This window comes from Strigops habroptila, chromosome 10, assembly GCF_004027225.2.
Source record: "Strigops habroptila isolate Jane chromosome 10, bStrHab1.2.pri, whole genome shotgun sequence".
Classification (NCBI taxonomy): Eukaryota; Metazoa; Chordata; class Aves; order Psittaciformes; family Psittacidae; genus Strigops; species Strigops habroptila.
In genome coordinates, this window is record NC_046359.1 from 26,386,958 (window position 1) to 26,394,576 (window position 7,619).

General features: G+C 37.7%; 1 long non-coding RNA gene across 1 annotated transcript; it reads left to right on the forward strand.

Moving 5' to 3' along the window:
* Window positions 1-718: 718 nt before the first annotated feature.
* On the forward strand, window positions 719-6,600 carry LOC115613716. The gene is made up of 2 exons (XR_003993482.1): window positions 719-801; window positions 6,332-6,600. It is a non-coding gene; the product is annotated as an uncharacterized LOC115613716 (long non-coding RNA).
* The last annotated feature ends 1,019 nt before the right edge of the window (window positions 6,601-7,619 follow it).

The following is a 7,619-nucleotide window of genomic DNA, read 5'->3' on the forward strand; positions in this document are numbered from 1 at the left end:
ACTCTTGAGCTGATTTATAGTGTTTCTTGCATGGAAAAGCTAACATACTAGTATTATTTACATGTGCTGACCTCTCTTTACAGACATGAGAAAGTTCTCATCTCATCCTTGACCTAGAGAATCATCATGACTGGTTTTATGCTGAAATTCCACAGGCCAGTTAGATTCTCAGCAGGAAGCAGTGAGATATGCTCCATCACATTCTCAAACTGACAACTGTTACTGAGTTTCTTAAAAATACAAAAAGTGCTCCTGGACATTGTGAGTTGTGTGGGCTGCGTTTCTAATCCCTGTCTAAATACCAGGTGAGAAGTTGCAGTTTCCAAAGTATGTCTCTTACATCATATCTAGGATATGTTCTGCTGGTGGTGGGAGGACTGCTCAGCTGACACCTCTAAAGCCCCTCTTTAAAAGGGCAGCATTACCCAGTGATTGCACCCTGAGTTCTCTTCCTAGTTTCTCATGCCTGTTGTGGCCTTCTCCATTTCACCTCTATATGCCCTTCTGTTTAGCTGCTTTCAAATGGACGTAAAGGTACTGGCTGCCTTTGTAAAACACTTTCAGTGCTACAGATTGGATGATCTGTAGTTATTGTCATGATCTAAGTAGTTATTTCACATTTGGTTGCTTTTTGTTTCATATTTTTGTTTATAGCAGGTGAATACAATTTTTGATTTTATCTTTTTATCTTCCTTTTTATTGTAGAGGAGCTCTTTTACTCTAATAAATCATTTCCCACCCTTGAAGAAATAGGAATGAATGAGGATGTTACTGCACCTGTGACTGTGAGTACACATATAGGTGTGCATGCATCTAAAAAAAGCTTTGAATGTTTACTGCACCAGCCAACCTGAAGTAGCAAGCTTTAAACCTGTTCCATAAACTAAACCAACCCAAGGAAGAAAGAGAGGAAGAGAGATACATCTTGTTTTAAGGTAAAAAACCATAACATTCTGCATGTGTGCACCTGTAAATGCATCTGCACATGGAACTGCTCAGAAGCCAACTTTATAACTGTACAAGCTGTGCTTACATTACACTTGGGAAGAGAAGAAAACTTTATTACCTTTCCAACACTTTAACCTTAATTTGTGCTATGATTACTCATTTGGGTTAGTATCAGTACTGAGGCCTTAATTTTAACATTATTTAGAATATTTTTCTAAAATGTGGTGGTTTTTGGTCTCATTTACATAGTGTTCACAATATCTACATTGCCAGGAAAAAAGACAAAATATTTCCAGAAAGACAGGTTGCTAAATCAGTCACTTCAACAACTGGGAAATCATAAAATTTAAATTTCCTCTATAATCCTAATAACTATCCCCTGAACTATCTCTGTCTACTTAGTATAGTATATCTGATACTATACATCATCTATCTCAAGCTTCCAGGCTGAAACTCTTTTTCTGGCTCCGTTTCCCAGGGTTTTTCATCACATGAACAGGAGTTACATGAACTTTCTGTTCTCAGCACCATGTCCTGCCCCTTTCTCACGGTACCCAGGTCTCTTCCTCTTGAAGGTGCCCCTGAGAGCAGTGAGCTCTCCTGGACTGCTCTTCTTTCCAGAACAGTTTGCCATCGTATTCTTCGAAGCAGGACCCTGAATAGACCAACGTCTGCATTCCTGAGGACAGCTAGCATACAGTTGGATTTTTCCTATTAACACTGGTTTTACTTACAGAAAAAATATATATATTTCTCTATTAAAAAAAAAAATCTTTATGTTTCATTTTATTGGGGAAATATTTTTGGTTTGCATATCATTGTACTTGTAAAGGTAAGTTTGGCAAATTAAAATGACAGGTGTTAGATTGTATGATTTAGGTGGGAAAAAAAGCAGTAGTCCAGTGCAACTGTCAGACTTGAGGATTCTTTAACAAACACCTGAGCCAGTATGTTGGGCCTTGGCAAGCTTGGAGGAGCATGTTCAGTGGGGGTTTGCATTAGAAAAAAATTATCATCATGCTGCGGCTGCCGTGGCAGTTTCACTTTTCTTTGCAGAGAGATTGTGCCTGATATGGAGTTTCCTGCAGAAGTCAAACAAAAAGGCTGTAATGTAAGTGAGAAAAGGCAAGAAAGTTCAAAGGAACGTAGAGACAGGAATGAAGCCAGGCAAGAAAGAGTATGAAAATACCATGAAACCTGTGAATTTAGATGGCCAAAGATAATTAAATAAACTAATTGGGATGTGCTATCAATGGACTATTCTTTTGCTAGAAATGCTGCAGTTATGTTTGGGGTTTTTTCCCCCCCCTTTAAATTGCTGAAGTGCTAATTAGATTTCTGCCTCTGATGCTGGAGATTCTGAGAAGAAATATGTCAGAAATGAGGACAGGAAGAAAGAAAACAGATAAATACTCATTATGAAGAGCAAGCTTTGAAAAAAGAAGAGTCAGTAACTCTAGAGACATTTAAAAAATATATGTTTGAGGCAATTCTGCTAATACAGGCTTTTCTACATTGTTCCCCCTCTCCTCCTTTTTTAAAAAGTAACATATTTAGCATGATAAATACAATTTAGACATGATTATGAAAACTTTTCTGTCATGGGGCTTTATTCCATCTCAAAAAAATTATATGAGATCTTAGGCCTAGAAGAGAGGACAGCATTCATTACTGGAATTATCTAAATCACCCTTGTTGTAGACCCAGGAAAAACACTAACATACTGTTACTTTACTGGACCACCACATAGGATTAATTACTGCTTATATGACATATAACTGTAGGGTTAGCCAGGACTGCTAGTGCCTATAGGGACCTCTGTGCACCAGCCAGGATTTGGCAGCACACTGAACCTTACACAAAGGTGACAGTGAGGAAGAAATTTGATTTCAGGATGGACACTATTCACTTGGATATGAAGAAATGCAGCATTTTAGTCTTCAGCTGCCATCCCATGCCCTAGTCCATTGCTGTTCCCCAGGTGTTCCCTCTCTCCCTGCTTCAAGCTGTCCAAAACAATCAGTTTGTAAGCTAAGCTGAGAAAGCCTGAGCATTCACTCCAGTTTATCTGAACAAACAATGTATTCACATGGATGGTATTCATCTGTAGATCACAGAAAACTTCCCAGTGCCTAAATTTCCTCCTGTAGCCCTTAAAACAATCAAAGAATAATGTGCCTGCTTTAAGTGAGACTTTGTTGTTACTCAGCTGGGTCTGTGGTCATAGATCTAATACTGACATTCCAAAACAGCACAATCACTCACCATGACCTATTTCCTGATAATCTCTGGGTGATAATGCAGTTGGTTTTGTTTCCAAGAGATGTGCTGGTTTATTTACTCCTTTCCATTTTGTGATGTATAGATGGTCAAAGTTAGTATCTGTAATCGGGAGATGACCGGATATTTGCCATTTGTTTGTCTGCAGAATTGTCTCTCCCCTGCTTAATATATTCAGTGGCACATTTATTATATGGCATTATTTCCTCCACAGATACAGTGGTTTATGCATGTGCCTGGGAATTGTGTTTCCGTTTGATTTATTAACTAAGCACAAAGGTTCTGTCCTCTTATTGCTATCTTCATACATGCAAGTCTTGGCATGTTTCAGCAATTCCAGCTACAGCTCATTTAGGTCTGCTTTGTTTTGAGCCTTGTTTGTTTCACCTTGTTACTTTCACAATAACTATTTTTAGGATTTCAACATTCATTTTTACTGAGGTAGTTTACTCCTCATGTGTTTTTTATATCCTGGTTGGTCTCCCAAGTGCAGTTTCTCAGCTGTGAGCATTTAGTTCATTCTTGAGTAATTACAGGAGACCTTGATGAAAGGAATGAAAATACAAATATATGTGTGGCAATTGAGAGGCATATGAATGATGTCAACAAGTAGAATTTGCCTGTAAGAGTGGTGGGTAACCCAGGAGAACATCTGTATGTAGATACCCACTTTCAGCTCTTATTTGGTGTTATGAACTCTTGGTCCTGCATCATAGCAAAAGGTAAGTCTAAAAACTTCTTTGAGATTCGTTGAGCCTACTTGTCTTTGGTTAATGATCTGCCAAAATGTAAGAGAAACACATTGTTCTGTTTTGTCTCAAAAAGATGGTTTCATAGCTTACTTTCTTAATGGTCATATAAAATGAATTCTTCTATTGGCTCTTAGATCCATTGCTGTTACTTTTCAGTTCCCCAAACTTCCCACTTTTGTCTCTTGCAAAGAGAATAAAACAACTAAAGAACCAAATAATGATATTCAGAGCCAGCCGAAGAGCAGAGTTGTTTTGCCACAGCTCCCTTGAAATGGCAGTAATGGCACTACACTTAGAGATTGTGCAGGTTTTGTTTGTTAATGTCAATAAAGAATCCTGTGCAATGAATGACAGTTATGATATATGAAGACAGATACAAAACATTTTGTGCCATAGCAGCGTAACCAGGATCTGTATTCTAAGCCCAGCTTACCCCAATAAAGTTCAGGGTGTTCATGCCAGGCATTCATTCAGGCTTGTCTTTCGCATAAAGAGAATACCAGGGAAGTATCATTTAATACGCATGGACCTTGCTTCTCCTGTGAACCCACAGCCACTGCAAAATTTCGTGCCTGAGGAAAGTTAGTGAATCAAAAATGAAATGAACTTTTAGCCAATGTTTTTGTGTGTGTATGTATGTACATATATTTTGTATATGGGATTTTTTTTTTTGTACATACTCATAGAAAGCAACAGCATACTGGCTTGCAAACATGGGATTTCAGATAGCCAAGCACATAACTTATCAGCTCAACTGTTGGTTTGAATCTGCATCGTGTTATTCATATATTAATCTTTTTTAGAAGAATACTTCCTTTGCTTTTGTCTGTAGCTTCCACTTCCTGTTACACATTTTTCAAATATTATACCTTGTTCCCTAAAGAACATCCAGTATAAAGGATGAAACTCTTTCTAAGAAGACCTTGATGGCTGCCAATAGCCCTGAGTCTTTTAGAGGCAGAATGACCCGCGTGCTGCATTAGAGTGGTGCAGAAAGCACCAAACCTGCTGTATGTAAATAGCACCATTTCAGTGTTTGCTTCTCAGCTTCCTAGTAAATAGAAATAAAGTATGTTGTTTTTATCACCTGAATATGTGTGTGAAGTTGGAAACATTTGGGATTAATAAAAAAATATTTTCCACAGTTTTCTAGTGGTGAACCAGACTGCTAATTGTGCCTAGAGGTCTTTTGCACAACATACCATGCAAATAGAAAACTGGAATGATCAGAGAAAGAAGCTGCTAGAAAAGGATTTCTACAGGTGATTAACCTAATGAGCACTGGGATTTTCATTCAGACTGTCAGCTTCTTCTGGTGTTGGTACTTGAGACTCATGAGTCTGATTCTTGCAATTCTGCTCCTGGCTCTCATATGTGTGGTTTTATTTTTTTAACATTAGGCAGCACTTCTTTTTTAAGTCTGGCTTACTTCTTTTCAAAATGACAGTAGTATTTAGTTACCTTACAGAGTTACTGTGAACCTTAATTAAGCATCCCCTGGGCAGGTTGGAGAAGGTTGGACAAAAGCTGCTGTTTAGGTAACAGCAATTTTCTGGGACTGAACAGTGTCAAGCAGTGTAGGGTAGTTCATATCCCAGCTCTTGCTGTTGTGTCAGAAAAAGGGATGAGATACCAGCTTGGTAGATCAGGAGGTAGCTAGTAAAATTAGACACATTTCCAGACTTTTTTTTTTTTTTTTTTTTTTTAGTAAATAAGAACTTGGCCAAATTCATTTGGAGAGGTTGAAACTACATGTGCATTTGGCTCTAGCTGGAAGATTCAAGCATCATTAAAACAGTTAGAGTCCATAAAAAAAATAGCAAGAGCACTTCCCATAGTCCTTTTCACAACTGAACTATTTTCCCTTGTAAATGCCAACCTGTTTTATTTCAATAATTTAAAAGCATGCTTTCACTTTTCAGTTTGAAACTACATATTTCATTCTAACATTAACATTGTATGCCGTGAACATGGGTCAAAACTATCAGTTGTATGTCTGTATGGACTGTAAATGAATGTCATACTTTTGTGAATTCAGAGCAAGAAGGAGGCTTCACCCTAAGATTTATATATCCCTTCCAGCAGGTGGAAATGAAAATAAGTTCACAAGGGGCTAATCATTTGTTAGTACCCTAGATGAACCCAAGATAATCAGCAGTTGGAAGGAAGCTAAAGCAGTGGTTACGTGACTATGTTAATCTGCAGCTCCAAAAGCAGAGGCTCAGCCTCATTCCCGCCACCAGTGCTGGATATGATTGTCACTGTTTCTCATGTGCCTCAGCCAGCATTGTGCAGCCCCATGTTAATCAGGGAGAGGAACTGCTCCACTGACCTCTGTTTTTCATTTATAGGTTTGGTTTTCACCTGAATCCATTACTTGGTGTGGTTTTCCATCTGTCTGGATGAAGGGAGAAGGTTGGATCAGGTGCGCAGCAGTCATGTCCTCCTTTCCAGCAAAAGTCTGGACTAGTGGTCATCGAAAGGGTTGAACCATCATATAAAATACTTCCTGATTAAGTTTTGCATTAAAGATATTTGGGGACAAAAGACGGAGTTTCATCTGAGTGGAAGCCCGCAGTCAATTTAGAATACAAAATTAAGCATGTGACTGTAAATTTCATATGCATTTTTTTTTCCTGTATTAAGGGTATCTTCAAAGTAACTTGTGAAGAGCAAGGTGTCCTCCCCTTTAGAAGTGGTAATTCATAAATAACATGTTATCCCCCTACAAGCCCTGCAAGAAAACTCAGGATCTGGCAAGATGTGGTTTCTGCATAGAGAACACTCTTTAATGTTTAGCATTGACCATGGATACTGGTGGCACATAACACAGCAGTGGAAAAAATATATGAATGCTGAGGATCTCAAACAAATGTGTAACCTATATTAAAAATAGGATCATTGATTAACACATAGTTATAATATATTTGCATATAATAGATTTATGATATTGTTAAACAGTTAATTTTCTTTTAAAAACAAATAAATGGATTTTCAAGTGGACTAGAGAATATGAAAATGGTACATTTTAGCTGAATGTAGTGTTTCAGGTTTAAACCAAAATGAAATATTTCAGAAATAAGCAGCGCCATGTCAGTCCTTCCAGCTCAATTGCCAAAGAATATGATCTTAAGGAAAACAATCAAAATTGTAAAGATCCTAAGGAATCATCTGGGATTTCTTTCCATATGTTCTGCTCAGGGTAGACCAGTAGTCTTTTCACAGTCTTGCAAAGTCACACCGATATTGGAGAACATAATAAAAAGACCCACTTTGTTTCTTGGAAAATTGTAACTGTGAGGATTTAGTGTTATTTAGGATCACTAGCAAAACAAGGGAAAAAAGTAATTGAATGCTTTGCTTGAAAACAGAGATTTAAATTCATATGTCCTTTATCTTGAGCCTAGCAAGTTTATTGAGTCACTAAGGTTCGAAATACTTTTTTTTTTTTTGTTAGCTGTAGGTCTCTTGATCCTACTGTGACAGAAGAATTTGTCCTAGAGAGGCAGGGGTAGAAAGGGGAAAGACAAAAGCAATATGTTATTAAGTAAATGATTCCATAAGATTTGATAGAGATGTCAGGATTAATCAAAAGAAGACAGAAAATATAGAGAAAATTCGCGTAGCTGTCTAATACAT